This window comes from Pristiophorus japonicus, chromosome 12 (assembly GCF_044704955.1).
Source record: "Pristiophorus japonicus isolate sPriJap1 chromosome 12, sPriJap1.hap1, whole genome shotgun sequence".
Classification (NCBI taxonomy): domain Eukaryota; kingdom Metazoa; phylum Chordata; class Chondrichthyes; family Pristiophoridae; genus Pristiophorus; species Pristiophorus japonicus.
In genome coordinates, this window is record NC_091988.1 from 49,110,903 (window position 1) to 49,131,760 (window position 20,858).

Genomic DNA, 20,858 nt, shown 5'->3' on the forward strand with positions numbered 1-20,858 from the left:
TGCAGCAGCCTTCCGATCGGCAACTCCCTCCCTGGGCTCAGTGCAGAACCTTCCGATCGCCACCTCCCTCCCTGGGCTCAGTGCAGAAGCCTTCCGATCGCCACCTCCCCCCTCCCTGGGCTCAGTGCAGAAGCCTTCCGATCGGCATCTCCCTCCCTGGGCTCAGTGCAGAAGCCTTCCGATCGCCACCTCCCTCCCTGGGCTCAGTACAGAAGCCTTCCGATCGCCACCTCCCTCCCTGGGCTCAGTACAGAAGCCTTCCGATCGCCACCTCCCTCCCTGGGCTCAGTGCAGAAGCCTTCCGATCGCCACCTCCCTCCCTGGGCTCAGTGCAGAAGCCTTCCGATCGGCATCTCCCTCCCTGAGCTCAGTGCAGAAGCCTTCCGATCGCCACCTCCCTCCCTGGGCTCAGTACAGAAGCCTTCCGATCGCCACCTCCCTCCCTGGGCTCAGTACAGAAGCCTTCTGATCGGCACCTCCCTCCCTGGGCTCAGTGCAGAAGCCTTCCGATCGCCACCTCCCTCCCTGGGCTCAGTACAGAAGCCTTCCGATCGCCACCTCCCTCCCTGGGCTCAGTACAGAAGCCTTCCAATTGCTGGAATATTATGTGCAGTTTTGACTATTGCAAATTAAGTCATCCAGGCTCTAGAGGCAGTGAAGAGGAGAGCAACGAGGCTAATCACGTTAGTTTAGCCAGTTTGAACACATCTTGGAGGGGGGAGTAAGCTCACTGTGTTCATGCCTCTTTGCCAAGCCTTTTATATGACCTAGATTAAGGAATTGTTGACTAGTTAGTCTGTAAAAGGTTCAGGACTAGAGCATTTTGAACATCAAGGTGCCTTGCACATTGCAAGTGGTCCTGTGTCGGTCCCTTCACACTGTCAGATTCCACATGTACACTGATGACACCCAGCTCCACCTCATCACCACCTTTCTCGGCCCCTCCACTGTCTCTAATTTGTCAGACTGCTTGTCCGACATCCAGTACTGGAGGAGCATAAATTTTCTCCAACTATATTTTGGGAAGACCAAAGCCATTGTCTTTGGTCCTCGCCCAAAACTCAGTTTCCTAGCCACCGACTCCATCCCTCTCCCTAGCATCTGTCTGAGGCTGAGCCAGACAGAAATGGGAGGGGGTGGGGCGGAGTGATAGTGATGTTGACGGTTAACCAAATGAGTTGCACCCCGGCCCTCCCACCCCGAAAGAATCCGGCCTCTGCCTTCCCCTGTCCAGACTCATGCTGTGGTGGGGTCGCCATTTAGTCCTCTGTAGGCGGCTGCTCCAATAACCTGTGAGGCAGGAGGTCGGGTCCGGCAACACAATGCGCAGCATCTTCCTCGAACTGGGAATTAATATGCAGGTTCACAATGTAGCTTATCAAAGCGTACTCTTTATAGGGAGGTAAAAAGAAAATAACTGCAACAGTACAAATACTGGAGGACAACAGGTCAGTCAACATCTGCAGAAAGAGCAGGCAACATTTCTTCAGAATGGGTTGGGGTATCTAATCCTTTGTTCACCCACGTGGGATGTCTGATGCTTTGCTCATCTATGTGGTATAACTGATGATATGTTCGCCCATTTGAGGTTTGGGTATCATGTTTTACTTGAGGGCTGGGATTTTTATATATAGATATTTTGATTCTTGTGATGTGGGCAAGGCTGGCATTTATGCTCATTATGAGTTGGTGCGTTTTTATTTAATGATAGCGTAGAAATTAACATATTTTCAGAATAAATATATATGTTTAATTGTATAGCAAATTGTTATACAGAAAAAAAATGCTTGTATTGTGTTACAGGAGGTCTATCGAATTTTTAGAACTCTGGATGGGGGGGGTGTCTCAGAAGCAAAAAGGTTGACAACCCCTGCTCTCGAGAACTGATGGACCAGCTAGCCCAGCTCATGAATTGGACCAGGGATAGATCTATCATTAGGGGGTGTGACTCTTTTATATCTAGATAACCCTGTATACCAATTCCCTAACAAGTAGGTGGTCCTTGCTATGCTGGTAAACAGCACCTTTTTTTGCCTTTAAGCCACGAATTCTGGTGGGCAGAGCTGAAACTTGGTTAGTTGCCAATCTACGCTCCTGCCCCTAAGCTCCCTGAACCTATGTAAGAGGATTGTGATCCTATGGGGCGAGTGTGTATTCACATCAGGCAAAGAGAAACATTACTTGTGGGTTTTCATGCATCTCGGACACCTAGTTGATCAAAAAAACATGGACTAAATATTGATGCTGTGACTGTGGTTATGTTCTAAGGAGTAAAATGTTCTCCAGGAATTTTACTATAGCTACACCTCCCTCATGTGTTACTGATGACATATGCCTTCCCTCACAGGGATGGATGAAGATTACCGACAGAGCAAATGGGGTTGGGGCAAGTGGGCCGTGAGCAAGTCCATCTGGTACATCAACAAGCTCTAATAGTGAGAAGTAAATCTAGCCCTTCAGACACTTTTGTACTATGGTGCAGAGCACGTTAGTGTGTCTTTGTAGAGACAATACACCATTCATCTGGTATGTCAATGAACAGGATGTAGCTGACTCTCAATCCCTCTGTCAAGATATGACACAATCAGTTCATTGGTATCACAGGGTGACACTGACAGAGAAACATCTGTGTTCAACAATACGGTTCATAAGAACATAAGAATTAGGAGCAGGAGTAGGCCATTTGGCTCCTTGAGCCTGCTCTGCCATTCAATAAGATCATGGCTCATCTTCTACCTCAACTCCATTTTCCTGCGTTATCCCCATATCCCTTGATTCCCTTAATATTCAAATATCTATCAATCTCTGTCTTGAATATACTCAACGACTGAACATCCACAGCCCTCTGAGGTGGAGAATTCCAAAGATTCACCACCCTCCTGAGTTAAGAAATTTCTCCTCATCTCAGTTCTAAATGGCCGACCCTTTATTCCGAGACTGTGACCCCGGTTCTAGACTCCTCAGCCAGTTTAAACCTGTGATGAACAATATACTTTAAACCGCACAGCAATCCAGCTGCGCTGCGGGACTTCAGAACATATTTTGAACTTAGACTTGGATTTGGAAGGAATGAAAGATTTATATTTTATGGCACATTATCATGTCTCTGAGAAATGTTGCATACAATGAATTAGTACGACTATTTTTCCCTGGTCAGGTTTTTGCATGGAACAAATTCAAAGAAGAAAAACATTAGTTAAAGGACTAGTTAGTTTTTTTTTTGTTGGCTGAGAGAGGAGTTTTGGTCAAATCACCAGGAAAACCGGTCTTCAAATAATCTCATGGGATCTTTGAGTATCAACTTGACTCAGTGTTCTTGCCTCTGTCAGAAGTTTGAATGTTAACGCCCCACTCCAGAACTTCAGCGCATAATCTAGGCTTGCATTTCAGTGCAGTACTGAGGGGGATGTTAAACTAATACTCCATCTGCCTGTTTAGGTGGAAGTAAAAGATTCCATGGCATTATTCAAAGAAGGGAGGGTGGTTCTCCGGTGTTCTGGCCAACAGTAATCTCGCAACCATCACTTGCAAAACAGATTAATGGGTCATTTATTTCACTGCTGTTTGCAGGACCTTGTTGTGCACAAATTGTCACATTTGGCTGTATTGCAGCAGTGAATTTTAAAGTTGAGTGATTATGAAGTATTTTGGGATGCCTGCCTGCAGACCTGAAAAAAACAATGTAAATGGAAGTTCTTTTGTTTAATGGCCACAGAACAGGCAGACATATTTTAAGGATGGCATCTCTGACAATGCAGCACAAAGTATTGCATGGAAGTGATGGCTTAGTTTTTGTGTGCTCAAGGCCAGGAATGTGATTAAAACCTACAACCTTCTGATTCACATTAGCAAATGGTTGATACCTATTGATAGACCTCTTTGTATCACACAATAATCACCAATTCCCATGTGGGGGGATTCTAATTGAGAACAGAGTTTCAGCCGGGCAGGGGTGCAGGGCAAATGTCAAACATATCTGATGTCATCGGTTTTAGACCCGGGCTATTTTAATTCCTCCTCTCTTTACCTGTAAAGTTTTCCAAGCGGGGCACCCTCAGTGGGCATCCTGCTCAGTAGGCTGTTAAAACGCCATTAGGATCCTAATGACATTCTAAGACCTTGATTTGCATGTATTAATGAGTTAGGAGGGCGCCTCAGCCCTAAATAAAGGGCCTAGTTAAGGTGCCAGGTGGGAATCAAGCAGAAATGGGGTGGTAAGTCTTTGCAGAGCTATTTTAACTGTTCCCCTCGAGTATTAATACTCTCTCCTGTGTTCTTCAATATAAACAATGGCTCAGATTTTGCGATGGTGAACTGTCAGCGTTAGCCATCATTACACCTCTGAAACTGACTGTAACTTCAGGATTTAGCGCATGCACAGATAAACGCGGTAATCCTGAACTTGCGGTCAGTGATTCACTGCTCTGACACAGGCTGCACTGTGGAACACCCTATAGCCGGCAATCGGTGAAATCAATTGAATTGATGAAAACTTAAGCTTTTCCGATTTACTTGTGTTATTAAACACTCCATTAAAAATTAAGCCGTGATGGAATAGGTGTAACTGGAGTTTTACCGGTATATTGACTACTGAACAACGATTCTATCTCTGAAAAACAAATGTTATATTTGTGGAATGTCAAATTTCTCCACTATGGTAGAAAATGACCAGATTTTAAAAATAATAAAAATATATACTTTTTCATTTTTAAAGAAGTTTGTTTATGATATTTCAGCTTCTACCTTAACTCCATGTGTATGTCTGAATTTTTATTTCGCTCTCTGTAAAACTTTTTAAAAGTGAATTGAATCAGGGCTTTTTATTTCCTGGCTTGCTCTCTGTGAGAATTCTTCTATTCGGTTGGCTTTTTCGACAGTTTGATGACGTCACTGCTGCTCTGCGGTGGGTTACCCTTTTGACAGCGCTACAATCAATTTAACATCGAGAAACCTAAAGTGTTTGCCAGAGAGATCGTGAGATTTTTGTGGGCAGCTTTCTTCCTGGTCAGCGGTGATCTCCATCGCTTCGCCGCTGACCACAACTTTCAGGCCAATATCTTATTAACCTATGACTGAATCTTAGTCCCATCTGTTTTCTTATGGCTGCCATCTCAGCCTTTCAGGATCCTCCTGTTTTAGGTTTGTCAGAGCATGCCCTAATGTTTGAGAGAAATTTGGAAATGAAATCCCAATAGATCACTTTCGATTGTATGGTGGTATGTCAATTTAGTATTGCATAACTTTCAAACATTTGCAGCACCTGTAATTTGAAAGGTTGTGTGTAACACCACTGCATTGGTGGCTGTGGGTTTTGTGATAATGATAAGATAATCCATTTTTAGTTGTTGGTTGAGGGATAAATATTGGCCAGGACACTTGGGAGAACTCCTTTGCTCTGCTTCGACTAAGAGCCGTGGGATCTTTTATGTCCACTTGAGAAGGCAGACGGGGCCTCAATTTAACATCTCATCCAATAGGCAGCATCAGTGAAGTAACTCACATGTCTTCACTAAACATCAGTGTTTGAATTCAGCAGACAATAAAGACACTTTGTTTGACAGGTCAATCCTGCTAGTCTCCATCCCCCCCACAAGGACTTTGCTCCTCCCCCATCCTGAGGTGCTACTTCGTAAATCTCCAACAGCATGTGAAGGATACAATGCATAGCAGGAAGAAATATTATCTAGAGTCATTTTCATTCTGTTAATAATCATCCTACATGCACTGTAATCTGACCCAGGCATCCATTCGATCCTTGGAAAGTCTAATTGGATGTCTGGACCAACATGCAGTTCGTAGAGAATGCTTATGAGAAGGATGAAATTATTATTAGGTTTATTTCATGCAATTATTGTGGACAAAATGAACAGTTATTCCAGGGCCAAGCAGACTGTATGATACTATGCAGGTAGAATATGATTGGTTACATTGGGATACCTTAAAGAATACAACATCACGACATCAAAAAACCTGTTAAAGGGAGGTCAGCTCTTGTGTCGTCATTTTTCGCAGCAGAAAGTTGTCTTATGATAGACCACTTAAATAGTGCGTGGAGAATGTTCATTAGAATACCCTATAAGTTAGGTCTACTTTCTTTCTGTAATATAGATCATTTAATTGCAACAGTTTTATAATCCTGGCACCATCATGGAGCCTTTCTACAGCAGTTACTTTGCTAGCGCTATACAACTGTAAATCTGTAATTAAAATACTCTTGTGAAGTTTATTAAGTCGCTTCTTCATGATTAAAAGTTATACTTAAGATGAAATATCCTCTTGGGTGGTCTCTTAGTATCTTTTTAATCAATGTATTGTACAGTTCAAAGCTAACAGCATAGCTTTATAATGTGGTTTATTTTGTGTAAAATTTTTGCATTGGTTTACATATTGATTGAATTGTTAGGCACTTTGTTCACGTAGTATTTTTAGGAGCATATATTGCTGCAATGAATCTGTTAGCATAGTTTGGCACCTTGAGTGGTGTTACAGTATTTGTTGGTGGCCAAAGGATAGTTGAAGAGGGGCTGTGCCTTGTGATGGAGTTGAGTTGGATCATTGTTTGGTAGTGCCTAGAATGGGGAGGTAGAGATTTGAACTGTTCCTCCCATGTTGAGATGTGCTATGGTGTGAGGGCAGCTCTTTTTATGTAGATCTTGTTCCAGGTTTTTAGAAAGTCCGACTTGATGTCTTCGAACTGTGATGAAATACAGAAGCAAAATAGATGAGATTGTTTAATGTGTTCCATTCATTTCATCTTGACCCAATGTGATCTGATCACATTTTCTGCACATTGTCAATTTTTATGTATTGGTTTGAACATCATTCTATTTTAAGAAACATGTGAATAATTTATTTGCATTTTCCTAACTGCGGTAAAACATAGGGTTGAAAGGCATCCCTTAATGATTTGTGCATTGTAGAAAGTATCACTGCTAAAACAAAAAATAATACATTACAGGTTTTAATTTACAAAGAAAGTTGAATGAATCAAAACTGTTCATTGATGATGCAGTTCAGTAGATCTAGTAGTAGTAGTGCTGGATGCATGTTTAACTCCTGGACTTGCCACTGACTGAACCCTGACTGCTCTTAGTCAGGCCATCAGATCAGGCATTTCATGGTAGTACAGTGCTCCTTTGGGAAAGGGGAAGGAGAATGGGAACTGCTGTATCAGTCCCACCCATGGAAATGCAACTCATAGATCAATATTAAAATTGGCTGTGAAAGCCATTTAGGAGCAGCGTGAACGGACCTGTGAAGAGGAAAAATAAAATAAAAGTGTGATGTCACAGGAAAGCAGGTAAATGATTGGCTGGTGAGTATTTCTCTCTTTCTTTTTTTCTAAACTTGGGCATTGGATTAAAGTAAGAGCCGTGATTATAGATTAAAAATTATACATAGATAATTGAAATTTCAAAACTTGAAAACCTAATTAAATAAAATACAATATAGATGGCAGGACAGGCGATGTGTTGCAGCTGTAGCATGTGGAAGCTGGTGGACACCAGTGTGATCCACGGCGACCACATCTGCAGTAAGTGTTGGCGACTCGAGGAACTTCGGCTCAGAGTTGATGAATTGGAGTTCGAGCTTCAGACACTGCGATACATCAGGGAGGGGGAGAGTTACCTGGACTCTGTGTTCCAGCAGGCAGTCACACCCCTTAGGTTAAGTAATTCAAATTTGGTCCGTGGTCAGGTACAGGAGGGTGTGACTACGAGTGATGCAGGTATGGGGATCCAGAGGGTAGCAATAGAGGAGCCTCAACCCTTGCACTTGTCCAACAGGTACGAGGTTCTTACTCCCTGTGTGGACGAGAGCAGGGACTGCAGGGAGGATGAGCAAACTGACCACAGCACCTTGGTATAGAGAGCCATTCAAGTTGGGGGAGTAAAAAGAAATGTTGTAGTGGTAGGGGACAGTATAGTTAGGGGGATAGATACTGTTCTCTGCAGCTGAGAGCGTGAGTACCGAAGGCTGTGTTGCCTGCCAGGTGCCAGGGTTAAGGACATCTCCTCTGGGCTGGAGAGGAACTTGGAGTGAGAGAGGAAAGATCCAGTTGTCGTGGTCCACGTAGGTACCAATGACATAGGTAGGACAAAGAAAAAAGTTCCGTTGAGGAATTATGAACAGCTAGGGGCTAAATTAAAAAACAGAACCACAAAGATAATAATCTCTGGATTACTACCTGAGCCACAAGCAAAGCTACATAGAGTAAATAAGATCAGAGAGATGAACACGTGGCTCAAGATTGGTGTGGGAGAAATGGATTTTGATTCACGGGGCACTGGCATCAGTACTGGGGTAAGAGGGAGCTGTTCCGTTGGGACGGGCTTCACTTGAACCATGCTGGGACCAGTGTCCTGGCGAATCAGAGAGAAAGGAGAAGGCGATAGGGATAATGATAACCAGAGTGTGACAGGAATGGACAGAGCGTATAAACATAAGATTGCATCAGAAAATAGGGCCAGAGTAGGGAAAAATGGTTATAAAAAAAACAAAATTAAAAGCTCTTTATCTGAATGCATGCAACATTCGTAACAAGATAGATGAGTTGACGGCACAAATAGAAATAAATGGGTATGATCCGGTAGCCATTACAGCAAGGTGACCAAGGCTGGGAACTGAATAGTCAGGGGTATTTGACATTTCGGATGAGAGGTGGAAAGGAAAAGGAGGTGGCGTAGCTCTGTTAATAAAGGATGAGATCAGTGCAGTAGTGAGAAATGATATTGGCTCAGGAAATAAAGATGTAGAATCAGTTTGGGTAGAGATAAGAAATAATAAGGGAAAGAAGTCACTGGCGGGAGTAGTCTATAGGCTCCCTAACAGTAGCTACACTGTAGGACAATGTATAAATCAAGAAATAATGGAGGCTTGTAAGCAAGGTACTACAATAATCATGGGCGATTTTAATCTACATATAGATTATACAAATCAAATTGGCAAAGGTAGCATTGAGGAAGAGTTCATAGAGTGCATTCGAGATGGTTTCTTAGAACAATACGCTGTGGGACCAACCAGGGAGCAGGCTATTTTATATCTGGTAATGTGTAATGAGACAGGATTAATTAATGATCTCATAGTAAAGGACCCTCTAGGGAAGAGTGATCATAGCATGGTAGAATTTCAGATTCAGTTTGAGGGTAAGAAAGTTGGGCTCAAACTAGTGTCCTGAACTTAAATAAAAGCAATTATAAAGGTATGAAGGCAGAGTTGGCTAAAGTGGACTGGGAAAATAGATTAAAGGGTACGACGGTAGATAAGCAGTGGCAGACATTTAAGAAGATATTTCATCACTCTCAGCAAAGATGCATTCCAGTGAGAAAGAAAGGGATAGAATTTCCATTGGCTTACCGCCTGGTTTCTGGGCAGTATTGGCCATTGTGGGCAATAACCAATTGAGTGAGAACTTTCCCACCTGATTACGCCGGTGGTTTCACGGTACCGCTGGGGAGCGGACCGCCGGTGTGCACTGTCCTCAGATCGCCCTGGTGTGATATTTGGCTCAGCGGTGACCCGTAGGTAAGTATGAAATAAAAATGCCCACGAGAATCAGCGGAGCTGGGCGGTAGGTGAGTAGCTCTTCAAGAAAAAGATTAGTAATTGTTTTTTTTTACTGTTGTGATGATTTAGGTTAAAAGGCCTGGAAAATGTTTTAATGATTTTTTTATGTTCTGTTTTTTAAAAAATAATTTTAGTGTTTTTCTCCTTCTAGGCCCAACCAGCAGCCTTGGGGTAAATTTTTAGTGATTTTTAAATGTATCGCCCATTTTCTTTCGGGAAAACCTAATTGACCCTCAATTCCCACTTTTTCGCTGAGAATCGAGGTGCAACGCCCATTTTTTTTCATTGGGCAGATTTTTTTTGGGGGGGGGCAAGTTTTCGCTGCGATAATCTTGGGAATCTTAGTGGTCTTTTGGGCGGCAATCAGGCGCTGACAGGTTGTTCGGAAATTCTAGCCCAAAGACATTGAAAAGGATGAACCATCTGTGGCTAACTAAGGAAGTAAAGGATGGTATCAAATTGAAAACAAAGGCATACAATGTTGCGAAGATTAGTGGTAGGCCAGAGGATTGGGAACTTTTTGAAACCAGTAAAGGATGACTAAAAATAGATTATGAGAGTAAACTTGCAAAACATATAAAAACAGACAGGAAGGTATATAAAAAGAAAGAGAGAAGCTAAAATAAATGTTGGTATCTTCGAGGATGAGACTGGGGAATTAATCATGGGAAACAGGGAAATGGCAGAGACCTTGAACAAATATTTTGTATCAGTTTTCATGGTAGAAGACACTAAAAGCATCACAATAATAGATAATCAAGGGGTTACAGGGAGGAGGAACTTAAAACAAGCATTATCACTAGAGAAAAAGTACTAGGTAAAATAATGGGACTAAAGGTGGACAAGTCCCCTGGACCTGATGGCCTGCATCCTAGGATCTTAAAAGAAGTGGCTGCAGAGATAGCGGATGCATTGGTTGTAATCTACCAAAATTCCCTGGATTCTGGAGAGTACCCAGCAGATTGGAAAACCACAAATTTAACACCCCTATTTAAGAAAGGAGGGAGACAGAAAGCAGGTAATTGTAGACCAGTTAGCCAAATATCTATCATTGGGAAAATGCTGGAGTCCATTGTTAAAGAAGTAGTAGCAGAACATTTAGAAAATCATAATACAGTTAAGCAGAGTCAGCATGGTTTTATGAAAGGGAAATCATGTTTGACAAATTTGCTGGAATTCTTTGAGGATGTCACGAGCAGGGTGAACAAAGGGGAACCAGTAGATGTAGTGTATTTGGAATTCAAGAAGGCATTCGATAAGGTGCCACATTAAAAAGTTACTGCACAAGATAAGAGCTCACAGGGTTGGTAATATATTAGCATGGATAGAGGATTGACGAACTAACAGAAAACAGAGAATCGGGATAAATGGATCATTTTCAGGTTGGCAAACAGTGACTAGTGCGGTGCCGCAGGGATCAGTGCTGGGGCCTGAACTATTTACAATCTATATTAATGACTTGGATGAAGGGACTGAGTGTAATGTAACCAAATTTGCTGATGATACAAAGATAGGTGGGAAAGCAGGTTGTGAAGAGGACACAAAGAATCTGCAATGGGATATAGATAGGCTAAGTGAGTGGGCAAAAATTTGGCAGGTGGAGTATAATGTGGGAAAATGTGAGGTTATCCACTTTGGTAGGAAAAATAAAAAAGCAAATTTTTATTTAAATGGAGAGAGATTACAAAATGCTGCGGTACAGAGGGATCTGGGATCCTTGTACATGAAACTCAAAGAGTTAGCATGCATGTACAGCAAGTAATTAGGAAGGCAAATGGAATGTTGGCCTTTATTGCAAGGGGGATGGAGTATAAAAATAGGGAAGTCCTGCTACAACTGTACAGGGCATTGGTTTTGGTCTCCTTATTTAAGGAGGGATGTACTTGTATTGGAGGCAGTTCAAAGAAGGTTCACGAGGTTGATTCCTGAGATGAAGAGGTTGTCTTATGAAGAAAGGTTGGGCCTATACTCATTGGAGTTTAGAAGAATGAGAGGTGATTTTATTGAAACGTATAAGATTCTGAGGAGGCTTGACAGGGTAGATGCAGAGAGAATGTTTCCACTTGTGGCGGAATCTCGAACTAGGGGCACAGTTTCAGAATAAAACTGAGATGAGGAGGAATTTCTTCTCTCACAGGGTCGTGAATCTGTGGAATTCTCAGCCCCAACGAGCTGTGAAGGCTGGGCCACTGAATATATTTAAGGTGGCGATAGACAGATTTTTGAACGATAAGGGAGTCAAGGCTTATGGGGAGCGGGCAGCGAAGCGGAGTGGAGGCCAAGATCAGATCAGCCATGATCTTATTGAATGGCGGAGCAGGTTCAAAGGGCCAAATGGCCTTCTCCTGCTCCTATTTTTTATGTTCTTATGTAGAGGATGAAGCGTGATGGCAGAAGTCAGGGTTGTTGACATAAAAGGAAATAAATATTATTCAGTGGGTAAATGCATCATCTAATGTGGTCTTGTGACACACAGATCAGTTAGGTCAGCAGTTTCTTTCCTGGTCTATGCTGATCCAGTTGAAAGAGGGTGGCAATTAGGGTGCTATTGTTTTTCAATATTGTGCTCCAAGATTAGGGAGGGAAAAAAACAACCAGGATTACAATTATTGATTATTGTCTTATAGCACTTGTTGAAAAACGTGTATATGGCATTGTATGGCTTTGTCATAACGTCCAACGTCCTAAATTGTTGAACCATTTATGGCCATTTGCAATCTAGTCTTAACACATGAAGAACGGTCCAGAGTACCACTGTCACCTGTGGAACTCTAACCCAGAATGTATCAAGTGAGGGTGGCTGAAAAATACACCTCCTGTATTTTTTCCTACATTCATTGAATTTGGTTTCCTCTCCAGTGTAAGGAATATAGTGTTTGTTTTCAATGGGGAAAAATTACAAATTCCAAACTGATATAGTGAAAATGAACTCTTGGTTTGTTTTTCTCTAACTCATCTATTATTGTATAGTTTCTTCCCTGAACTTGCAAAGTTCTGATGGATTTATGGCTTTCCACATGGCTTTATTTTTTTGAGAGAGTGTATGTTTTTCCTTAACATTTTACACCGAGTCTTTGCTTCTATAATGCTGTTTTAAATTCAGATCATTTTAGTAGCACCATTGTTTTTATTTTACTTGTAACTTTTTAATAGTTTGAACTACTGACAGCAAAGCAGATTCTACTGATTGATCATGCTAATCCAACTTGCTCTACATTGGCTTGTTTTAATTGTGTTTGCTTTATTATGTTATTATTGGTCAAATATATTCCTAAAATGTTAATTATATCTTATTGAGTAGAAAAGAAATCTGTTTCACATAGCTATTAACATAGTTTTTGACAACTTAGGCATAGACCTCCGATTTGGGTTTAATTTATAGGCTGCTCTTACACTGCTTACCTCCTCTTCCTCTCTGCTTCAGTATTGTACCATTTCAGAATACATATTAATTAAAAAAAAAATGAAATTATTTTAAAAATCTGAACGTAAATTTAATGGCAATTCACAGCCTTTTTGAGTGGGAATCGATTAAACCTGCTGAAATCCTAACACAAAAAGAAATTATTTGAAGTGTATATTTTTACATAATTCTATAACATTTAGTTAAAATTAAATATGAATTGCCGTAACTCCAGTGAAACTACCTAATACAATAAACCTTAAGTAATGTTTGCCATTGTAAGTTAACTGTGAAGTATTGCTGAACAGAAATTGCTTTTACAGTCATAACTGTACTAATATAATACTTTTTAAATTTCACCTAAATCAATACCTGAATTACGACTTCTGAAAATATTATATTGTTAATATAATGCAGGTTGAACTTGCAGAAAATCATTTTGTCTGACCAAGAACTGCATTACTTGTTAACTAGAGGAAAAAGAAAATGGAGCAGAATCTATCCTGTCCAGGGCAATGTGCAAGGAAAGTCCTTTCCTTGAGACCAAGGACCTAGTCATCTGGAGACATTAAATTTTGAGCAACTTATTTCAATATTGTTGCAGCAACAGCTGTAGCATTTCCTTGTAGCTTTGAGATCATTTTTATGCTGATTTAAAAATAATAAGACTAAATCTTCAGTAAAATTAACAGTAATTAAATCAGTGATTTTTATACTTGGTCATTCTGTAGAACATTCCTTACATATTAACCAGCTTACAAAGTTCAATTTACGATCAAGTGTGGAAAATGCAACAATTTTTCCCTTTCTTATGACCTATCACAATTTAAATATGTCCTTTGGAATCTTCAATTAATGTTTCATTTTGAAACACATGCAATATTCCTTTAAATGGCATGCAAAACACATGAAGCATATCATAAATAGAAGATGAAATTCATTACTGTTTTCAGCTTCTGAATAAAAGTGTAACTTCATACCTGATGAATTTCTTTGGTTGACTTTTGGGTTTGGGGCACACTGATCCTTAAGTTGTTCCCAGATTCTGAGGCGAGGTGTTTCACAGAACAGAAACTGCAATATGGTTGTGAAAAACACAGCTTTAATATTGGTTTTGTTTACTAAGTTTTTACCTCACCTTAGCAGCAATGCTCAGCTCGTGGGTGTGTTCATTGTATAAATTAATCTGAAAACGAAAAACCATTTGCTCACTGACCGTGCTGAGTTTTATGGTCAAATGTTGTCCGCTTATGTGAAAAAGGAATCTAGAATATTTCCTTTGAGACAAAACATAAGGAATCAATAAAGGGCTTAAATGAAACAACGTGTGTTGGGTTTATTTTTCTCTCTAGCCCTGCCAAGTTTATTTGACTGCTGCTTGTATTGAATTGTTCATGAAGTAAGATGAAATCTAAAGCTGTAACCTTTTCACTGAGACAAGAAAATAATTTGACAATTCTTAAACTTAGCTCGAGAAAAATGTGAAGAAAGGAAGAGTGTGCAAGGGAAATAGATAATGGGAAACATTAAAAAAAAAGAAAGACATACAGAGGGAAAAAAGCATACAGACAAGACAGAGGGAAGAAAACACTGAGAACACAAAGACAGAAAGATTCAGAGAAGAACGAATACAAGGACAAAAACAAAAGTGCCAGGGAAATACAGTGAGAAAAAGAATTAAAGGGGAGGAAAAAAAAAAATTTTTTAAATATATATTTTTATCTTTGAGCAATGCCACAGAACATCAAGTTTGTGTTAAATTTGCCAGTTACTGTAAATTACCAGTAACCACTGCAGATTTCCTTATGAGACACAGGAAACATCATTAATAAGATAATGGGACTAAAGGCGGATAAATCCCCTGGAACTGATGGCTTGCATCCTAGGGTCTTAGAAGCGGCAGGGATAGTGGATGCATTGGTTGTAATTTACCAAAATTCCCTGGATTCTGGGGAAGTCCCAGCAGATTGGATAACTGCAAATATAATGTCCCTATTTAAAAAAGGAGGAAGACAAAAAGCAGGAAACTATAGACCAGTTAAAAAAGCAGTAGCAGGACATTTGGAAAAGCATAATTCAGTCAGGCAGAGTCAACATGGATTTATGATGGGGAAGTCATGTTTGACAAATTTGCTGGAAATCTTTGAGGATGTAACGAACAGGGTGGATAAAGGGGAACCAGTGGCTGTGGTGTATTTGGACTTCCAGAAGGCATTTGACAAGGTGCCACATAAAAGGTTACTGCACAAGATAAAAGTTCACGGGGTTAGGGGTAATATATTAGCATGGATGAGGGGATTAAATGTAGTATCTCCAAATTTGCGGATGACACTAAGTTGGGTGGCAGTGTGAGCTGCGAGGAGGATGCTGTGAGGCTGCAGAGCGACTTGGATAGGTTAGGTGAGTGGGCAAATGCATGGCAGATGAAGTATAATGTGGATAAATGTGAGGTTATCCACTTTGGTGGTAAAAATAGAGAGACAGACTATTATCTGAATAGTGACAGATTAGGAAAAGGGGAGGTGCAAAGAGACCTGGGTGTCATGGTACATCAGTCATTGAAGGTTGGCATGCAGGTGCAGCAGGCGGTTAAGAAAGCAAATGGCATGTTGGCCTTCATAGCAAGGGGATTTGAGTACAGGGGCAGGGAGGTGTTGCTACAGTTGTACAGGGCATTGGTGAGGCCACACCTGGAGTATTGTGTACAGTTTTGGTCTCCTAACCTGAGGAAGGACATTCTTGCTATTGAGGGAGTGCAGCGAAGGTTCACCAGACTGATTCCCGGGATGGCGGGACTGACCTATCAAGAAAGACTGGATCAACTGGGCTTGTATTCACTGGAGTTCAGAAGAATGAGAGGGGACCTCATAGAAACATATAAAATTCTGACGGGGTTAGACAGGTTAGATGCAGGAAGAATGTTCCCAATGTTGGGGAAGTCCAGAACCAGAGGTCACAGTCTAAGGATAAGGGGTAAGCCATTTAGGACCGAGATGCGGAGGAACTTCTTCACCCAGAGAGTGGTGAACCTGTGGAATTCTCTACCACAGAAAGTGTTGAGGCCAATTCACTAAATATATTCAAAAAGGAGTTAGATGAGGTCCTTACTACTAGGGGGATCAAGGGGTATGGCGAGAAAGCAGGAATGGGGTACTGAAGTTGAATGTTCAGCCATGAACTCATTGAATGGCGGTGCAGGCTAGAAGGGCCGAATGGCCTACTCCTGCACCTATTTTCTATGTTTCTATGTTTCTATGTTTCTATGGATGGAGGATTGGCTAACTAACAGAAAACAGAGTCAGGATAAATGGTTCATTCTCGGGTTGGTAATCAGTAACTAGTGGGGTGCCGCAGGGATCAGTGCTGGGACTCCAACTATTTACAATCTATATTTAACGATTTGCATGAAGGGACCGAGTGTAACGTAACCAAGTTTGCTGACAACACAAAGATGGGAGGAAAAGCAATGTGTGAAGAGGACACAAAAAATCTGCAAAAGGACATAGACAGGCTAAGTGAGTGAGCAACAATTTGGCAGATGGAGTATAATGTTAGAAAGTGTGAGGTTATGCACTTTGGCAGAAAAAATCGAAGAGCAAGTTATTATTTAAATGGAGAAAAATTGCAAAGTACAGCGGGATCTGGAAATCTGGTGCATGAAACACAAAAGGTTAGTATGCAGGTACAGCAAGTAATCAGGAAGGCCAATGGAATCTTAGCCTTTATTGCAAAGGGGATGGAGTATAAAAGCAGGGAAGTCTTGCTACAGTTATACAGGGTGTTGGTGAGGCCACACCCAGAATACTGCGTGCAGTTTTGGTTTCCATATTTACGAATGGAAATACTTGCTTTTGGAGGCAATTCAGAGAAGGTTCACCAGGTTGATTCCGGAGGTGAGGCGGGTGACTTATGAGGAAAGGTTGGGCCTCTACTCATTGGAATTCAGAAGAATGAGAGATGCTCTTATCGAAAAGTATAAGATTATGAGGGGGCTTGACAAGGTGGATGCAGAGAGGATGTTTCCACTGATAGGGGAGACTAGAACTTAGAGGGCATAATCTGAGAATAAGGGGCTGCCCATTTAAAACTGAGATGAGGAGAAATTTCTTCTCTCAGAGGGTTGTGGATCTGTGGAATTCGGTGCCTCAGAGAGCTGTGGAAGCTGGGAGATTGAATACATTTAAGACAGAAATAGACAGTTTCTTCAGTGATAAGGGAATAAGAGGTTATGGAGAGCGGGCAGGGAAGTGGACCTGAGTCCATGATCGGATCAGCCATGATTGTATTAAATGGCGGAGCAGACTCGAGGGGCCGCATGACCTACTCTTGCTCCTATTTCTTATGTTCTTATGTACCCTCTTCTGATGAGTGGTACTTATTTACTTGGACTGAATGTCTGCTTAGCAAAAATGTTGATGAGCTTGGGTCCAAGTATTTAACTTTTTAACAACAACTTGTATTTACATAGCACGTTAACATAGAAAAATGTTCCACGGCATTTGACAGACGTAACGAAAACTGTGGACACCGAGCCAGAGAAGGAGTTATTAAGATTGGTGAAGAGGTGATTCTATGGAGGGTCTTAAAAGGGGACAGGGACATAGAGAGGTGGAGGTATTTATGGAAGGGACAAAGGCAGCGGGGTGTAAACAAGAGGCTGGAGTCAGAGGAACAGAGAGTTTGGGGTGGAGGGTCTTCTAACAATGGAGGTGGTTACTGACATTGGAAGGTGTGAATGAGAGATTTAAGCATAAGGCTGAGAATTTTAAAATGAGGTGTTTGGAGAACGGGAGCCAATGTAGGTCAGTGAGGACCGGGGTAATGGGCGAATGGGACTTAGTGCAGGATAGGATATGGGTACCACAGTTTTGGATAAGCTGATGTTTACAGAGAGTGAAGGATGGCAGGCTGGTTAAGGAGAGCTTTGTAGTAATGACAGATGGGCTGGGATAAGGAGCAGAGATGGGTGTTGTTACCAAGGTGGAAATAGATAGCCTTTGCGATGGAGAGGATATGGGGCCTGAAGCTCAGCTTGGGGCCGAATAGGAAGCCGAAGTTGCAGGTTTCAGCCTAAGGGGTGGGGGTAGGGGGGTGGCGGGGGGAAACAGTCGGGGGTGCGGCGGGGGGCATGGGTGACAGATGGAATCCATGGTGAGGGTAAATTGGTTATAGTGGGGAGCTAAGACTATGGCCATTATCTTCCCAATGTTTAGCTGCAGTAAATTATTGCTGATCCAAAATGGGATGTCGGACAAGCATTGCTAAAGCCATTGGATCAGGTGAGAAAAGGGTAAGGTCCTCTAAGCACACATCCACATTCAATTGAGCCCTTATCTACCTCAGGATGATGCTAGGATGAATTTCATTGGGTGCTAACATTTTGTTTTTCATCAGCCAAACAAACTTGTTTCAAATTTTACTTTGAATCCATTGTAATATTGCTTATCTTGCTCTCAGCCATTTAAGGATTCACTTTCTCTCCAATATGAATTGCTTAATAATTTTCTGCACCATTTTTGACCATCATCTATGAATTGACAATTCCCTCAGGAGGTCCCACATCACTTTTAACACATATTTTTACTGATATACTTGTAATTTCCTTTTGATGTTTTCAAATTTTTTTTTTACCTCGTACCTCTTAATTTTCCTTAGCCCACTCTTAACCTCTTCACCTCTTATTTTCTTATTTGCTCATATTCTCCTTGAGTATTTTAATTATTATAGAGAGAAACTATTTCCACTGGTTGAGGATTCTCGGTCTAGGGGGGCAGTCTAAAAATTAGAGCCAGACCTTTCGGAGTGAAATTAGGAAACACTTCTACACACACTGGGCTCAATTTTCCCCAGTATTTGCGCCGTTTTCTTTTGGAGCAGGCTGCTTTTTCTGGCCTAACTTAAAAATCCCCAGTTTCCCCAATCTATTTGCACCAGCTCAGTTAGTTACGAATTTTTTAAGTCTGTTTTTTTTTTCAGCCAAAGGGGGCGTAACCAGCCATTTAGGGAAGTTTGGCCAGCTGAGAGTTACTCCAGTTCTGATTAGGCCAGCGAATGTGGCCTGTCCTGAAAAATCTTCCCTAGAGGTAAAGAAAGCGGCGCAGCAGATGCCCGGACACATTGAAAGAATTGAAAGACACGCAGCAGCAACTTACCAACAACCCCGCCCGAAGGTTGTCCGGTCCCATTCTTGGTTCCCACACATAGGAAGGCTGTCCAGTCCCATTCTTGGTCCCCACACAGAGAGAGAGAGAGAGAGAGATCAAGGCTCCAACCCCCTCGGGTTAGGCTATGCCAAAATGAAGAGATCCAACGGGGAAACTTACAACACTTTTTTTGACGTAATTGGGCCCAAAAAAATCGGGCGTAACTCTTCAAGTAGGCCAAAAAATGCTTTGGGGAAAATTGAGCCCATTGGGTGGTAGAAGTTCGTAACTCTCTTCCGCAAACAGCAATTGATGATAGGTCAATTGCTAATTTTAAATCAGAAATTGATAGTTTTTTGTTAACTAAAGGTTTTAAGGGATATGGGCCAATGGCGAGTATATGGAGTCAGGTCACAGATCAACCATGAGTTCATTGAATGACAGAATAGGCTCGAGGCTACATCCCATTGCTATATTCCCAAATTATTCTTATTGTCATAGGAACAGGAATAGGCCATTTAGCCCCTCGAGCCTGTTCCGTCCTAGACTTCCCAATCGGCAGAAATAGTTTCTCTCTCTCTCTACCCTATCAGTTCCCCTTAATATCTTGAAACTTCAATCAAATCACCCCTTAATCTTATAAATTCCAGGAAATATAACCCTAATTTGTGTAATCTCTCCTCGTATTTTAACACTTGGAGTCCAAGTATCATTCTGGTAAACCTATCTCACCTGGAGTACTGTATACTGTTTTGGTCGTCTTGTTTAAGGAGGATATACTTGCATTGGAGGCAGATCAGAGAAGGTTCACTAGGTTGATTCTAGCGATGAAGGTTTTGTCTTGTGAAGAAAGGTTGAGCAGGTTGGGCCTATACTCATTGGAGTTTAAAAGAATGAGAGGCGATCTTATTGAAACATATAAGATACTGAGGGGGCTCGACAAGGTAGATGCAGAGAGGATGTTTCCACTTGTGCGGGAATCTAGAGCTAGAGGGCATAGTTTCAGAATAAGGGGTCGCCCATTTAAAATGGAGATGAGGAGGAATTTCTTCTCTGAGGGTCGTGAATCTTTGGAATTCTCTACCCCAGAGAGCTATGGAGGCTGGGTCATTGAATATATTTAAGCTGGAGATAGCCAGAATTTTGAACAATAGGGGAGTTGAGGGTTATGGGGAGCGGGCAGGAATTAAGGCCAAGATCAGGTCAGCCATGATCTTATTGAATGGCGGAACAGGCTCGAGGGGCCAAATGGCCTACTCCTGCTCCTAGTTCTTATGTTCTATGCTGCATTCCCTCCAAGGCCAATATATCCTTCCTATGGTGTAGTGCCCAAAACTGGAGTCCTCCAGGTATGGTCTAACCAGGAATTTATATAGCTGTAGCATAACTTCTTACCCTGTTGTATTCTAGTCCTCAAGTTATAAAGCCCAGCATTCCATTAGTCTTTTAAAAAAAAAAAATGACTTTCTGTACCTGTCTATGATAGTTTACATAGAAACATAGAAAATAGGTGCAGGAGTAGGTCATTCGGCCCTTCGAGCCTGCACCGCCATTCAACAAGATCATGGCTGATCATTCCCTCAGTACCCATTGCCTGCTTTCTCTCCATGGCCCTTGATCCCCTTAGCCGTAAGAACATAATAAGAACATAAGAATTAGAAACAGGAGTAGGTCATCCAGCCCCTCGAGCCTGCTCCGCCATTCAACAAGATCATGGCTGATCTGGCCGTGGACTCAGCTCCACT

General features: G+C 41.7%; 2 protein-coding genes across 2 annotated transcripts in view; one reads left to right on the plus strand and one right to left on the minus strand.

Annotated features, from left to right (window-relative positions):
* Positions 1-14,009, minus strand: part of omd (osteomodulin) — a 28,908-nt gene extending 14,899 nt beyond the window's left edge. Inside the window, exon 1 of the mRNA XM_070894750.1 lies at positions 13,951-14,009. The gene's annotated coding sequence lies outside the window, so the exon portion shown is untranslated. The remainder of the gene's footprint in view (positions 1-13,950) is intronic.
* cenpp (centromere protein P) overlaps positions 1-20,858 on the plus strand; it is a 418,874-nt gene that overhangs the window by 163,042 nt on the left and 234,974 nt on the right. The gene's annotated exons all lie outside the window — the stretch shown is intronic.